Source organism: Lactuca sativa, chromosome 1 (genome assembly GCF_002870075.4).
Source record: "Lactuca sativa cultivar Salinas chromosome 1, Lsat_Salinas_v11, whole genome shotgun sequence".
Taxonomy (NCBI): Eukaryota; Viridiplantae; Streptophyta; class Magnoliopsida; order Asterales; family Asteraceae; genus Lactuca; species Lactuca sativa.
The window spans coordinates 8083431-8100516 of record NC_056623.2 but is presented as its reverse complement, the minus strand read 5'-3'; the positions used below and the strand labels follow the sequence as shown (position 1 = coordinate 8100516).

Below are 17086 nucleotides of genomic sequence, written 5' to 3'. Positions count from 1 at the left end.
TGTCAATACCAAGGTATTAGTAAAGCCGGAAAAAACGTTTGATAAAGATAGAATCTACACATCAAAGGTTGTGTACAAAGAAGTTTTATGTGATTAACAAGATACAATCAAGAACTTATTATTTTACAATTTCTTCAAATATGTATCTTAGATGCTCATTTGATATTTAATGCAGGCTAGCAGATGAAGCAACATGATTGCAGATTGGTGTAGTTTATATATTGGACATGTTATAAATGTACAAAACTACATAATTGCATATTGTTATTTATATATTGTAAAATCAAGTATGAACTACTAGATAAAATTCCAAATGTAAACTCTACTTCTGTCGTATTGTATGACTATGCACCTAGCAAAAAACTATGCGTTGAAATGAACTATTCGACACAAAATAGTCTATCAAATGGCCGCAATGAATAGCTCACGTCTAAAGGAAACTAATCATCACATTAAAACTATCTTCTGAAAGAAACTCTTTGCCGTCCGGCGCTTAGAGCGGATAAACGGCTAGTTAGGGGTGCAAACGAGCCGAGCCGAGCCCGAGCCTGGCCAGGCTCAGCTCGGGCTCGTTTAAGCTATATGAGGCTCGAGCTCGAGCTCGGCTCGATTCGAGCTTTCTTTTACTGAGCTCGGCTCGAGCTCGTAAAGAGTTATACAAGCTCGGCTCGGGCTCGGGCTCGACTCGTTTTTATCGGGCGTGCCTAAATAAACTTAAGCTCGGCTCGAGCTCGTTAAAAAGTTCATTTACTAATACCCGAAGTTCATAATTCCCCTAATATATTTTTATTTTAGTATATATAAATAATAATAAATAATATTATATAAAGGCTCGTTTAGGCTCACGAGCCTAATCGAGCTTTGTGAAATAGGCTTAAGCTCGAGCTCGTTTAATAAACAAGCTTAATATTAAGCTCGAGCTCGGCTCAGGCTCGTTTAAAATCGGTTTCGAGTTGAGCTTTTAACGATCCGATCTCGAGTAGCTCGCGAGTAGCTTGGCTCGTTTGCACCCCTACGACTAGTATATATATAAATGAAGTTATATGAATTTTTGTGAAATGAACAATATAAGAATATTCATATTTTAGCGCGTTTATTCATTTCTGAACATACCTATGTTTATTTAGAGTATGTATTTTTTTAATATACATGGATCTTTCTTTTTCAACATACATATAAAAAGCCCATTTAAACCTCATTTAACGAGTTTGAAATTCGTTTTAATGATGATCAAAATTGGGTAACACTAACAATTAAAGGATTAATTACTTTTATACCACTAAGAGCATAAGGTGTGGGTAACTAGTCATAATAATATTTTGGTGCCACCTTACATGTCACATCATCAGTGATGTTATAACACCAAATGGGAAAATGGTTACCATGTTGCATCTTGTTATAACACCAACTTTTTTTCATTTTAAAATTTATTTTTTTATTGTATTTTTTTTGAATTTTTTTTTTAATTTAGACAAATATTTTTTAAATAAAACATAATGTTTAAAAATTATAAATAATATACAATAAAAACAATTTTTAAAGATTAAAATTAACATAGAAATTAAACTATACATAACATCCAAATTCCAAAAAAAATACAGCGATATTCGTTATTGTTATTGTTACCATAGAAGATATAATCTGCCAAGTCCTCTCGAAGTTGTCTATGTTTATTTGCGTCCTGAATGTCAACAACTTGATGTAAATACTATGTTGTTTCTGGTTGAAACTGAACGTGTATGGGCTCCGTTGGGATATAATGTGCTATATTTCGTCATTTATCTACTACCATGTTATGCATTATGATACATGCATACATGATATGTCATAGAGTTTCTAAATCCAATGGTCGTGCTGCATGTTCAACTATATGTCACTTCGCCTTCAGCACTCTAAAAGCATGTTCCACATCCTTATGTGCTCCTTCTTGTCTTCTCTTAAAAAATTGTCTCATTCTTCAACCGGGTGGCGGAATGCCTTCACGGATGTAGAATACTGAGGATATATTTCATCTGTAAGGTAATATCCATATTTGTATTCGTTTCCATTCATCGTGAAAGGAGCATCCGGGGCCTTTCCATTCAAAAGATCGTCGAATATTGGCGATTGATCAAGAACGTTGACGTCGTTGTTGGAACCCGCAACCCCAAAAAAATGCATGTCAAATCCATAAATCTTGAGAAGCAACAGCCTCTAAAACCAACGAAGGTGATATGTGATGACCACTTGCGTATTGCCCTTTCTGTGCTTCCAGACAATTTTTCCATTTCCAGTGTGTGCAATCAATGCTTCCGATTATTACAGGAAACCCATGGCGTTCTTCATGCACCGCATACAATTCTTGCAAATCATGCAACGAAGGTTTCCACAAAACACGTCTCCAAATGTTTCAACAACACCCATTGACAATGTATACAAACTCTCCCTTGTAGTTCTTTCGGACATTCTCATATAGGCGTCCATGGTGTCGGGTGACTCCCCCATAGCCATCAAACGAATGGCCGCAACACATTTCTGCAACGTTGTAAACCCTCGTCTACCTCTAGCATCATATCTTAATTGAAAAAATTCATACCTAAACATAAATTAACTACAGTTTAAAAATCTATTGCATATGTTGTAAAATTAAAGAAACATATACTAGATTTTTATTTATTTTGTATAAAAGTATAGTAAAGAAGCGATATCGGTTTTCCAAGGCGTTGGTGATCCGTAGGAATATATTCCTACTCAAACGAGATCTTCTTTTGAAGTCCTTTGACCCGTACACACAATTATCCGCAAAGTAAACACGATATAGATGTTCGTGTCCTTCCTCGCGATTTCTATTTAACACCGCACGTCTTGTTAGTAGCGGAGCTGGGTCTGGTTGTAGCAGGTCGGTAGTGTAATAATGATACATCATGAAGAAAATATCGTCATCTGAATCATCGGACGAGTCGAAAGGGTCCATATTTTTTTTTAATATAATTGAAAGTATGTAGAGAGGAGAAGAGAAATTGTGTGAAAGTTTTTATAAAATGATAGGTATTTATAGTGTAAATGATTTTTTTTAATAGTTAATTTTTTTTTTATACCGTTGCCATTTAAACGTTTGAAAACGTTTAAATTTTGTGCGTTTCATCCGGTCGCAACGCCAACCAGCTTCAATCTCGACGAGCAAAAACGAGTAGGGGGGGGGGGGGGGGGGGGGGTAATTAACTTTTTTTTTTTTAATTGTAACTATTTTTATATTCCGTTTTTTTTTTTCAAAAGTTTGAAGTCTGGTCCGGTGTTGGTGGTGGGGAAGGATACCAAAAGTTTTAGGTCTGCTGTGTAGGTTTCTTAAAACTGGAATGAGAAAAAGAGACAAAGATGGACGCAAAAAAAGGTGTGCGGGACTCATATTTATTAAACTACTTTTGAATTACTTCAAAAGGTTAAAAATAAATGAAATAATTAAAATAATCAAGAAAAATATATTGGTCATTTTAAATCAGAGACAAAAAAAAACAAAACAAAACCAGACCTTACGAACGATCTAAGTTAAAACAAAAAGTTAAAGCCCAAACATGTAAACTATATTAAACCAAATAGACTATTCTAGTAATTTACTCTTTTTTTATTTAGAGATACGAATATTACAATATTTGTATTTCAAGTTAACCACTCACTATTGTAATTATGTCGGCGTTTTCGAACATTATTTTTTCCATCGTATATCTAATCATAATTCTGCAGCACATAACCTCGATACATCAGCTTAGCCTCTTAACTTCTTCACTCTTCTTCTTTTATTCCCCATGTTCTTAGTATATTTTATTCCTCTTTTGGTTGTATGAATCAAAAGTATGTAAAATGCATAAGTGGTATGTGTGTATGATGTGTGTATATGTTTTGGATTTCTTTTTTCCCTATTTACAAACTATTAACATAAACAGCCTCTGTTTAGATCAAAATACACCAAGTAAATGGCTTTTTGGAGTGTTATATTCAAGAAATACCAATGTACATTTGTTAAATGCATAAGTGGTATGTGTGTATGGTGTGATTTATATTTGTATATGTTGTATGTTTATTTGTTTCTGGTACTACTATGGAGTTTAGAAAGAAAGTTTACACATCCATTATAGCATTGTACTGTAGTTTCATGTGTTTTTTTATGCCACAGGACCAGTTATGTTATTTTTTCTGCCAAAGGGACTAGTTATGTTATTTTATTCTTCCAAAGGGACCAGTTTCGTAAAATAGAAGTATACTTTCATTTTATATACATTTTTTTTTCATGTTTATATAATTTAGCAGTGTACTTTACTTTTATGTGTATTTTTTCTTTTTAATAAATGCAACTTAACCGGAATCCAAAAAAAAATGTTTAGACATCCATTAAACAACAGTGTACTTTAGTTTTATGTGATTTTTAATTCTTTTTCAAACATGCAACTTAACATAAATCTAAAGTACATTGTTGCTTTGGTCCCAAAAAATGACATTTTTACATGATTTTTTTTTCATACATGCAGTTAACAAGAATCTAAAGTACATTGCTGCTTTTGTCTCAATATATGACATTTTTACAGCTTATAAAAAACAAATGGTTATGCAACTTTATTACCATTCAAAGAATAGACAAGGTCCAATTATGTTATTTTTTTTATGCGACAGGACCAGTTATGTTATTTTTTATGCCACATGGAGCAGTTATGTTATTTTTTTCTGCGATAGGGACCAATTTTCTAAAATAGCAGTACACTTTCATTTTATATGTATTTTTTTTCATGTTTATATATCAATTTAATATAGTTGTGTACTTTAGTTCTATGTGTTTTTCTAAATATACCTTTTTCTATGATGACATCACAATCTATCTCCAAAATTGAAGGATCAATTTTCATGTGTTGAAATTTTAGTTACAGTTATTGCAAAGAAGTTAGAATAGTGTATTATTATTATTATTATTAAGAACAAGAATTCAAGATAAGAAAGTCATATATGCATTGAGATACAACAAAAAGTCGGTTATGTCTTTGGTAGTGAATAGGTTATGTTTTTTAAACGGTCCCTGCATGAAAAGACCTATGTCTATTACAAAAGTTAAATAGATACCATTTTTGTTAATTTTCTTATTCAGGGATCATTTATGTTACTTTTGTTCAAACATGGACCATTAAAGCATTTATCTAAACTGTGAATTATAAACACTTTTTACAACTTTATTTTATTTGAAAATATATTCCACTCTTCCTAACAATAGCATCATACTTTTCAAGTAGATTGCCATTTATTGCATTTACCCCAAACATAGCCTAAATGTATAAAATAGCATTGTATTTACCAATGCACTAATTGAATTGAATGATTTCATATGTTAGCCTTGGTCAGTGAGATTTTGTTTACCTGAAAAATTCTTTTGTGTCACAGATGAATCCTACATAGGTCACATGTCCTTTTCAATCTTCAATTCCATTCCTGAAAATAAGGAAACGTAAATATAGCCGAACCCTTCATCATTTTCATACTTTCCTACAAATCCATAACCATGATAAGCAGAAAATCCAATGTACATTATGCTATCTCATGCATTTATTCCATAAATAACTAAACATGGAAAAACCATGTCATGATAGTTATTTAAAACTAAATACTACACGACTATATGCTATGTATCAAAAAGATATACCATTCGGCGAATATATACCGAGATGGATTGGAATTGGTTATATTTGTTTTCACTTCCTTATTATTCTATCTGTTTTATCTGCAATTTCTTTGCATATTGAACAAGAAACCAATAATCAAAACATTGTTCACACTTTGAAAACTGAGAATGGTAGTACAAAAGAGTGAATTGTACAAAAAAGAAAATTATAGTAGGCAATGATCCATAAATATGGACCAAAACTAATATGGGATGTTTTGATGTTAATTTAAACTAATTATCACAACTTAAAGTGGTAATAATCGCTTGAAATGAGTGTTTGGTTAGATGTGATTCTATGTAAGACATATGATTATTAATTTATTCAGGATCAAAACAATTTTAAGAAGTTGTAATTTGATTATGGTGCTTTAAGTCGTCAAAATCACATGCAAAAAGCACAATCAAGCCAAAAACAAACCTTACGATTATATGAATTATTACACAGTAAAGGGAATGGCAAGAATATCTCCATCTTTAGTGGCTGCATTTCCCAAAGCATTAAACACCTATAAGATCCATCATGGTTTTCTAATACATCTCCGTGATCCCCGCCAACATATTTACCGGTCTATCGGTTCCATTGAAACACGTAAATATGGTTGTATTCTTGAAAGAGATCTGGTTGTATTCTAACTCGTTTTCAGGTCAATTGCTTGATTTTTCTGGTTTGAACGGATTAGGGGTCTTGAATATTAGGGACAATTTATTCACAGGTATTAACCCGTTTTAAATCCTTGAAAGAAGATATGGCAAAGGATACAAATAATTTCTATCTACCTGAGCCTGAGCGTGGTGATTGTGATGCTCGAGTTAATCTGTTGTTTTGGAAAGGGAACAATACATGTGCAAATTGGTGTGGGTACATACAACAATGACAACATCACCATTGTTAACTTTAGAGAATAGAGCTCACTAGCTCAATTTACCCCAAGTTTTATGCTTTATAATCACTTCAAAGACTCGTCCTTGCTAACAACAGTCTCACTAGAATGATTCCCAAATAGCTCACCACTCTTCATGCTCTTACGAAATTAGATCCCGCCACAACAATCTCTCAAGAAAAATCCCAATTTTTATGAGTAAATTGGATCTAAACACAGCTGGGAATCCCAACATCGTAAAGGTAATCACCAATTCCAGCAATCCATCTTGGACTTGATTATCATATTTCCACCGGCATCCCCCTTCATCAGGCCATAGATAAAGTTTTTCTGGCTCACAGACATAGACACACAATCATTTTCTTTCTCTAGAATTATGGATGAAGTGGGGGAGACGAGGAATAAGTGAAAATTATAGAGATAGAAAGTGTAATATCCGATATTTTGAGGTATTATTATTATTATTATTTGTTAAAAGCTTAATTTCAAAAATTATTCCTTACGTTGGGCATAAGGTAGTCCCCTACGTTGAGTGTAGTAGGGGGGAGTATGGACATGGGACTAAAGCGCTATTTAAAGGCTCTAACCCCTTGAGGCACTTTCCAATCTCAGCCTCCACCCTCCCAAATGACCTCCTTGAAAACCCTAATCACCATTTGTGAGTTTTGAGCCTTTGGAGTGTTTTATGTTCACTTTTGAAGGAAGAAGAGCATTGTGGAACCACCTAGGAGCTCAAATCAGTGTAGATCTGGGACTTGCATCCACTCATCCATCTCCAGAAAGTAGATAGTTTCTACCTTGATGTATTTGTGTGTTAGATCTAGGTATGCTTAAGAATTTCATGCTTTTTTCCCCATAACCATGGTTTATATGAGTATGCAATGTTTTAAAAACCGGTTTGAACCGGCCGGTTGGACCAGGAACCGAGGGAGAGAGTGGTTCAACTATTACCGGTTTTATGTCGATTTCTAAATCGGATTGAACCGACTGGTTTTTAGAAAACCCGGTTGAACTGGTCAAAATAAATCAGTTAAACCGAATAAAAACACATGGGAAAGCATCATTTGCATAATAAACTTTGGTGATTTTTTTCAAATTTATTTAGTTTTCTTTAAATAAAAAAATATGTTAAATGTTATAAATTTTTTTGATGTGTTTGCATTCATCTAAGACTATATTTTATTTTGCTATTATATTTTATTTTCTTTTTTATGTATATGGATTGATGTAAAACACTAAAACTTATGGTTATGTGTTATTTTAATGTATTTGGATAGATCTACAACTTATTTTTATGTATATTTTTAATGTTTGAACTAATAAACATCAAGTTCATGATTTATATACGTACGTATGTGTAGGAAAATAAGAAAAACGATGAAAATTATAAAAACCGGTTGACCAGGCGGTCGAACTAGTTGAACCGGGAACTGATCACCATATCAGTTCAACTACAAAACCAGTTTTTAAAACATTGTGAGTATGAGCTACTCTGGACAATTGGAGTACCATTTCCAGACGTTTTTAGGGTGGTTAACTTATAAAAATGAGAGCTTGGTCACTCTCCTCTATTCATGCATGTTTTCTTGAGCAATAGAAAACTTTATGGACCTAGTTTTAGGATTTGTTGTCCTTATGGCCATGCAAATGGATAAAGTCTTCAAAGACTTTATCCATTAAGACATTCATAGTATAGGTCTGAAAATAGGAAGAGTTGTTGGTTTGTTTTAAGGACTTAATAATTAAGTTTGGGCATCAGGTGGCTACGTTGGGCGTAATCTGCCTTATGTTGGGCGTAGCCCTGATTTCACCCGTTTTTGCCACCTTAAGCTCTACGTTGGGCGTAGAGCTGCTACGCCGAGCGTATGTCAGCTGGATTTGACCATTGACTTTCTAACCGTTGACCGTTCACTTTGACCACTTTGGGTCAAACTGAGGATTTTTGGTTGTAGATCGAGACTTAAACCTTGTTTGTTGTATAGATGACCCGTAGAGTCGGTTGTTGGATATATGATCAGTTTGGTTATCTTCTAGACTATGAGGTGAGTTCTCTTACTATACTCGTGGGTCGAAGGCACCAATACCAACCCACTAGATTGTGTTATGAATCTTTGTATATTGGATGTTGCTATGTTATAGTGGTTTGTTAGATTAGTATATCTGTATGATTCCCTGTACTTGTTGGTTTGGTTATCTGTTGTATATATCAACATACTACGGTTGGGTTGAGGCAGTACAACTTTGTGTTGTACGCTAACAAATCCGGGGCAATCCAATTTTATACTGTGGGCACGGTATGCATGTATTGTTTATGTATTGTTGTGTGAGGTATTTTGGGGTAAACTCACTAATCTTTTGCTTAAAGTTGTTGATTTCAATGTTTCAGGTACTTTTGATGATCGGGGGAAGGCGAATGTGTGATCATACACATCCTCCTATGGTTTTATGTTTTGAGAGATTGACCTGATACTATGATTTGCTATAATATGATTTGAAAACAATGGTTGTTATTTATGGATTCGTGTGGAAATGTTTTTATAAAAATGAAATATTTTTTCAAGGTTTTTAGGATGTCACAAAAAGAGATGGATGTATTTATTTGAGGGTAATGAGTTGGAAGGTGTAGTCGGGCATGCCTGATATTTTGATAAGGATTAAGCCGTATCTTACTCCTTGGTGGTGGCGACGGTAGCCTTTGGTGTAGGCGGCAAGGTGGTTGGTAGTGGCGAGGTTGATATCTTTCCAAACCTCTTCCAGTGTTCTGGTGTCGTTTGGACTCCTGATCTGGTTCACGGATAAAGGAGGTGAAAACGAATAGTGGTAGAGGAAAGAATATAACGTTTATGGGTAGTGTGTGTTTCGATATATATATATATATATATATATATATATATATATATATATATATATATATATATATATATATATATAGAGAGAGAGAGAGAGAGAGAGAGAAAGAAAGAAATAAAAGAGAGAGATATAAAGAGGTAGACCCCATATTTTTTTATTAATAAAACTTTAAATTAAATAGAAAAAAATATAAATAATGTATCGTAAATACATTTTAGTCTTTTCAGTTTTCTTAGGGACCAAAACCACAAGCAAAGTAGCTTAAAATGACCTCCAATCCAAAACTTCCATGGTTTGGACTAAATCATGTAAAAAATGCATACCTTATGAACCATTTTTGCAGTTTTGTCAATAAACAAATATCATGAAGGTAAGTTAGTTGTTTTTGTTTGGAAAAAGACGAAATCCACAATCAAACCAACTCAAGTAAAAATTGCAATTTTAAAACTACATTAAATGAAACAAAAGGAATCAACAACCCTCAAAGACCAAATATGCAATTTTCTCTTTGTTTTATTATGTATTTAGCATTATACTGGTAGTTGAGTTTGCACTTTGTCGTGAGTTTTTACATGTTTTTGTTTCATATTAGGAAATTAAACGAGGGAAATTTGTATTATATACATATACTATAGGAACGAGGGATAAACACGAAAGTTTAGAAAATGAATGAGTGAAAGTGATATTTTAAAAAGTAAAATGGATAGACAATATCATTTTGCAAAATAAAAGGGTTGCAAGTGACGGAATATACAAAGTTGAGGGATGAAAGTTGAAGGGGTGAAATTGACATTTTACAAAGTTGAAGGTGGAGGGGTGAAAGTAATATTTTAAAAATTAAAGGTATGAAAAATATTATTATACAAAATAGATGGGTTGCAAATAACGGATTATACAAAGTTTAGGGATTAAAGTTGCACTTTACGCATTGACATACTTGTACATTATGCATTAACAATTGTAGTATTAGCTAATTGAGAGGGTGAAAGTAACATTTTATAAAAGAGAGAAATGAAAAATGCATTTTACAAAGTAAATGAGGGAAAATCGTATTTATATATACTACGAGATAAACACGAAGTATAGAAAACGAAGGGGTGAAAGTGATATTTCAAAAAGTAAAGGGGTAGAGGGGTTATATAACATCCATAAAATTCAAACCAATTTAAAACTTTTTCAACCAATTAAAAACCATTAATTATTACAAAGTGTTTTCAAAATAGTTTCATGTCATAGTATCCCAGAAATCAAAATCATAAAATATGAGGAGTTGTACGATCACGCCTTCGCCTTCCTGCAGTCATCCGAAGTACCTGAAACCAAAACTGAAACTGTAAGCCTGAAGCTTAATGAGTTCCCCCTAAATACCGATACATAACGAATAGTACACATAATAACAACATGGAATGGGTCTACAGCTCTACAAATTGGATTACCCATGAGCCCACAGTATGAGTCTGGCTTGCCTTACAGACCCACATCTCATATCTGGCTTGCTCCCTCAGTCCTTGGACTGTAACGAAATCATTATCCCTCAGTGCGAATCTGGTATGCTCTCTTGACCCTCAGGTCACATCTGGAATGCTTAGGAGTCCTCAGTATGAGCCTGGCATGCCCTTCCTGGTTTTCAGCTCATATCTGGCATACTCCAGGGTAAACCTACCCACATAACATGTCAACGTGTAACAGATAATGTTCATACATATAATCATACAGTATCACATGTAGTCCTACAGATCTACCATACTAGCATATCGAACTAACATGCATATCTAACTCATACTCAACATATCAATAACTACTAGGATATCAATGCAATGGGTCGGCCTTGGTGCCTTAGACCCTTAGTATAGTGAGGATAACTCACCTCACAAGTAGTGCTGAACTGGACTGAAAGTCTCTGATCGTTGTCTCACCAAAAATCCCGAACTATTCAAAATAACAAACACTAAGTCAACACATGAGATATCAATCCTGACTAAGGGTCCACCTAGTCCATTTTGCCTTTTCTCTAATTTGGGCCAAGGCCCAACTATCAAATCCACTATCCAAAAGTCCATATACTTAAGGCCCATTATTGGCCAAATTTTCCCAATTGGGCCCTAACTCCCAAATCGGCCACATTTAAGATCTATTACCATTAATGGCCCAAAACACATTTATTCAGAAAGCCTAGCAAGGCCCAAAAAGGAGCCCAATCCCGAAGCCCAAATCGTCAAAAACCCAATAGAGGGTGTAAGGGGGGCATACTCCTCTGGCTGGGCGTACTTCCGTTTTGCGTTGACTGCCATCGGGGTGGTTGACTTAGTACGTTGGGCGTACAGAAATTACGTGAGGTGTATGCAAGGTTTTGCAAAAACCCTAATAAGTGCTTAATGGGTTAAGAACTTAAGCTCAGACTCCATATCCCTTGACCAAATGTGTATTAGAACCATAAAGTCTTTAACTTTAAGGTTTTGGACGTCCAGAATGTTCCTGATACACGGTCTTAACCCATTAAGGCCTTTCTACTACATGCGTGAGACACTTTCAGCCATTAGGACATCATTTTTATCACTTAGGACCCTTTTTAGGGTTTGAAAGGACAGTTTATTTCATTCAAATCATAACATGCACCAACTTGGGACGTGTGGGACATGAATTGGTTCCATAAAGCTAGCATGGAAAGATCTACATCATACAAGCATAAAGTTTGGAGTTTTTTTACCTCCTGGAGCTTCTAGAGCACAAAGAAACCTCAGATCTACAAGCTTGTCTTCCTTCTCCAACTTCTTGATGCAACACCTTCTTCTCCAACTACTCAAAACACCCACTTTTAGCTCACACACTCAAGAATAGGGTTAGGGTTTGGGGAAAACGGCTCAAAACTATAGAGGCTGAGATGATGAAGGGTTTTGAGCTCATAAGGACGTTTATATAGCACCCAAACCCTAAATATTAGTGTTTCCATTTGTCGGCAATACGCCTAGCGTACACAAGTGTATGCCCAGCGTACTAGGGCGCGCCTAGTACGCTTAGCGTACCTTATGTACGCTTAGCGTACTAGTCTTGTTCTCAAAGTTGCAACTTTAGCCCTTAGGCTTCTCATGGATCGACTCTTCCACCCTAGGGAATGCAAATGACAAAATAATAATAGAAGAGAGGATTCGGAAATACCTGCAAAATCTCGGGTTGTTACAGGTTACCACTTGTACTATTAGCTATAGTGATATTTACGGGGACAGAAGATAAACATAAAAGTTTAGAAAATGAATGGGTAAAAGTGATATTTTAAAAAGTAAAGAGATGGAAAATATCATTTTGTAAAATAGAGGGGTTGTAAGTGACAAATTATACAAACTTGAGAGTTACAAGTGATGGATTATAGAAAATTGAAGGATTAAACTTGAACTTCCCCTATTAAACACTTAGGTGTTGTTTGTTTTTTCTGAGACAAAATGTCTGCAGTCTGCGTACCACATCTGTAGACCTCTGCAGTAGAAGATGTGGACCAAACGTCTACAGTCTGAAAAAGTAAGACTGTTTGTTTTTTTAACATCTGCAGGCTATTAAAATAAACTGATTTTTTTAAACTTCAAAGTGATTTTTTAATATTTCTATGACTTTGTTATAGATAATTAACGAATCTAAATCAACTTTTATGTATTATTGTATAAAAAATAAAAATAAAAATTATATGAATTAACGTATATATTTGATAAAAACCAACAACTTTGGTTGCAAAGTTATAACTAAACATTATAATTAGTGATCAAAGAATTTGATACATAAATGGATGGAAATAAACTTCAATTTTTTCAATTAAATTCATTAAAAACGTACCATAAATATTTTCTCGAGATATTGACGATACTGTATTAAATAATGTTTTACAAAATTTGGCAAAAAAAATATAAGAATATATTATTATTTTTTTTTCATATTTATATAACAACTTCAACGACTATTATTGTAATAAATCTTTATTTATAAATTTGTCAAAAATATCATGCTTGTATCGTTGAACGTTTTTTTTTAAGTTTTGTAATTTTTTTTCAAATTGTTTATCATTAATAAAGTTGGAAAAAATATAAATTAAAAAAAACTTTAAAAAAATAAAGATATACATGTTTTTTTAGGTTAAAAGATGTCTGAAGATGTTAGAAGACTCTGGTCCACATCTGCGCCAAGAAGAGGACGCATAGACATTTTTAGGTCTGCAGTCTTAAAAAAAACAAACAGTCTGCGAAGGTTAATGTCTGCGCGTGGTCTGCCCGATGCAGACAGAAGAGGTCATGCAGATCTGCAGACAAAAAACAAACACTATCTTATACATTGTGCATAAAATCATGCACTTTTAGCTACAATATTTGTACTCACATATCATAATTTGATTTTTGTATATATTTATAATATAATGTATTTCATAGTATATAAATATGGCATAAAACATAATAAACTGAAATTATAACATAATAAATTGATGTTATTTATGTAATTTATTGTCAAAGATTATCATATATAATTAAATATAAACTGTTATATGTAAAAAAACAAATATGGCAAAATATATAAAATATATAAGTATCTACACGTAAAATGAAGCACTTCAAAAAATATTTCTATTAAATATTTTATAATTAAAAAAAAACAAAAAACAAAGAACTTTTATGCTCAAAACTCAATCCGAACGCCCCCTAAAAACAAATAAATAAAATTAAGACGGTAAAAATGGATCGGGCGGTTTTGAGTAGTCAACGTCCTTTTTGTTTTTCTGCAATTCGAAGAATGGCCAAATTTTTAATTTTTAATTTTTTTTAATAAGCAACTTTAGAATTTTGTGAAAACTTGATTGTGTCATGGATGGATGTTAACGCTTAACATGTTTAACTCACTTTTTTAAATAACCTTTTTTAGTTCTACTTATTTAAATTTTTTGCCTAATAAAAACAACTATAATCAATCTATTTTAATGTAAATAGATTAAAATTTCCATTTACAGTAAAAACTAGTAACTTTATTAAAATCAGAACGAAATCATTGTGTTTCTTATAAAATGGTGACACGGTGTGGGTAGAATAGTAATTTGACACAGTGCGCCCACATGAGTAATGCCCGAAAAGCAAAAGAGTAGTACATGGGCCGGCATCCTTTTACCATATTTAGCTGGACACAAAAAACCAACTCGTTGTTTCGTCCGCTTTTGTTTTTGTACTCTCCCTTCTATCCTTTCCTTTTTTGGTAAGTCTCTTTTAACCATCTCCACAAAAAATCTATGGTAACGGTCACGTTTGATTTTTAAAAGCTATATTTTCTTAAAAGATAAAGGAATTTTCTAATAAAATTATCAGATATAAAATAAAATATAACTACGTGACAAATCTTTCGGTTAGATATCGATTTCACCACTTAGTTCAATAATCCGAAACTAGTTATTTTGGATCTGAAATCTAATGGATACTCGTTTACTTATGTGGTCTGTTTATATAAAGAATATTCTGAGCTCACCACGTCCCTAAACAATATTTTGAATTTCATTTTTTCTCTACCACACCGAAGTATAAATATTGAGTTTATATTCGTGTTAAGTATACAAAAAAAAAAAAAAAAAGAATAAAAGAAAAACGAAACATAAACCATTCTCCGAGGCCCGATGAACTTCTCTGAAACATTGTTTTAAATTTAAACTAATTTGTCCTTAGAGTGTGTTCCATGCTACTTTATCAAAAAAGATATTTGAAACGTAAACTCCTTCCGAAATCTGATAAACAAGTCCAAGTTACCAAGAACTTGCCTGAAATAGTAAGATATTTTCTAAAATACTAAGAATTACCTTGAAATTCATAGTGCTTTACCAATTTAAGAAGTTGATAGTGTTATACCTTTCAAGCTGCAATTTGTCCCTGTGGGTGCAGTGCTTTTTTCATTAAAGATCAACTTTTGTTTCAGTGTTGTAAAAAAGATTATCGTAAAAATTATTTAAATCAATAAAACAAACTAAAAATAAAATATAAATTGGGCAATATTAATTTAAATTCATACACAAATAAAAATACCCAAATTTGATCCATTATTGTGTTAAAAATGCCTAAAATATGTGCTCAGTGTGCTAAACAAAAAATATTTTCACGTGATATACGTACTGATATACATCAAATAGGTTCTCATCATATAAAAAATGCTAGACTAATCTAAATTCAATGTCTTCTCATTTGTTGACCCTCTTCCACCCTTACCATATACTTTTGTACTAAGCTTTAGTTTTAATATCCTTTTAGACTTTTTCCTCTTCGTATGTGGAAATTTAACTCCAAGTATAAATTAGTGTTAGAAAGTAATAACTAATCACACAAATTTGCTTAATTAGACTTTGCTACAATATTGGTTTTAAAAAATTTGGATATCTTCACCAACCATCTTCTTCAATAGTTTCCCTTTCTTTAAAAACCACATGTTCTTCTTTGACTTATTGAATGGTATACAAAAAATGTAATGCATTTGTTAGTGATAAGAAGTGCCATCAAGAGTAACAAGCAGTTTGAATGCACTTGTCCCGGTAACAAACATTTGATTTTGTTCAAAAGTCTTAGCATTATGACCATTCTTCCAACTTTCACCCCTAACTTTGATCATTATAAATAACCATTTTAAGGGTAAATGACACAAAAAACATTCTTTTTACACAAAAATTCAATTTTGACACCCTGTTTTTTTTTTTTTTTTTTTGTCAATTTTGACACTGTGTTTTCCAATTTGTTACAATTCTGATCACTTGACCAGTTAACCATGTTGCATGCTGACGTGGCATGATGACGTGTCAGTTTTGATCACGTGACATGCTGACGTATCAAAATTGAATTTTTTTCTCATAAAAAACACTAAGTTTTCATTTTTTTTCGATTTTGACACTAAGTTTAATTTTTTTTTCAACTTTGACACTATGTTTTTTGTTCCAAATCGAACATCATTTTTTCCAATTTTGTTCAATATTGACAATTTTCTATTTGAAACCGTATAAATATGTTTTTAATACATTTAAACCGTATAAATATGTTTTTTTTTCATTTAAAAACCATAGTTTTGTATAAATACATTTTTTTTACACTCAACCCATATTTTTATGTATAAATATGTATTAGTTATATAAAAATTGTATTTTATATTAAATATGCAACTTTAAAATGTGTTTGGAGCCGTGTAGTCGATCAAAACTCAGATATCAAGTTTGCAACCCATCAAATTTTTACATCTTATTAGAAGCTTATGGTTAGTTTGATTCTAATGATATAACTAATGCTTTGAATGTAAGAAAAAAAACACCTTGTATTTAAATAAAAATGTGGTTTTTAAACGAAAAAAATATGTTTATACGGGTTAAAATGTAACAAAAAAAATATATTTATACGGTTTCAAATGGAAAATAGACAAAATTGAACAAAATTTGATAAATGATGTTCGATTGGAACAAAAAAAACATAGTGTCAAAATTGAAATAAAAAATTAAACTTAGTGTCAAAATCGAAAAAAAATGAGTGTTTTTTGTGGAAAAAAAATCAATTTTGACACGTCAGCATATCATGTCAGCATGCCACGTCATCAAAACTGACACGTGATCATGTCATGTCAGCATGTAACCTGATTAACCGGTCAAGTGGTCTGATGTGTGTAAAACAACTTAGTTTTAAACCTACTTTTA

At 32.6% G+C, this 17086-nt stretch overlaps 1 long non-coding RNA gene across 1 annotated transcript; it reads right to left on the bottom strand.

Annotated features, from left to right (window-relative positions):
• Positions 1-1519: 1519 nt before the first annotated feature.
• LOC111906506 (uncharacterized) lies at positions 1520-6237 on the bottom strand. Its single transcript, XR_002855231.3, has 2 exons — positions 6099-6237; positions 1520-5448 (listed from the first exon to the last, which is right to left on the bottom strand). It is a non-coding gene; the product is annotated as an uncharacterized LOC111906506 (long non-coding RNA).
• Between the last annotated feature and the right edge of the window lie 10849 nt (positions 6238-17086).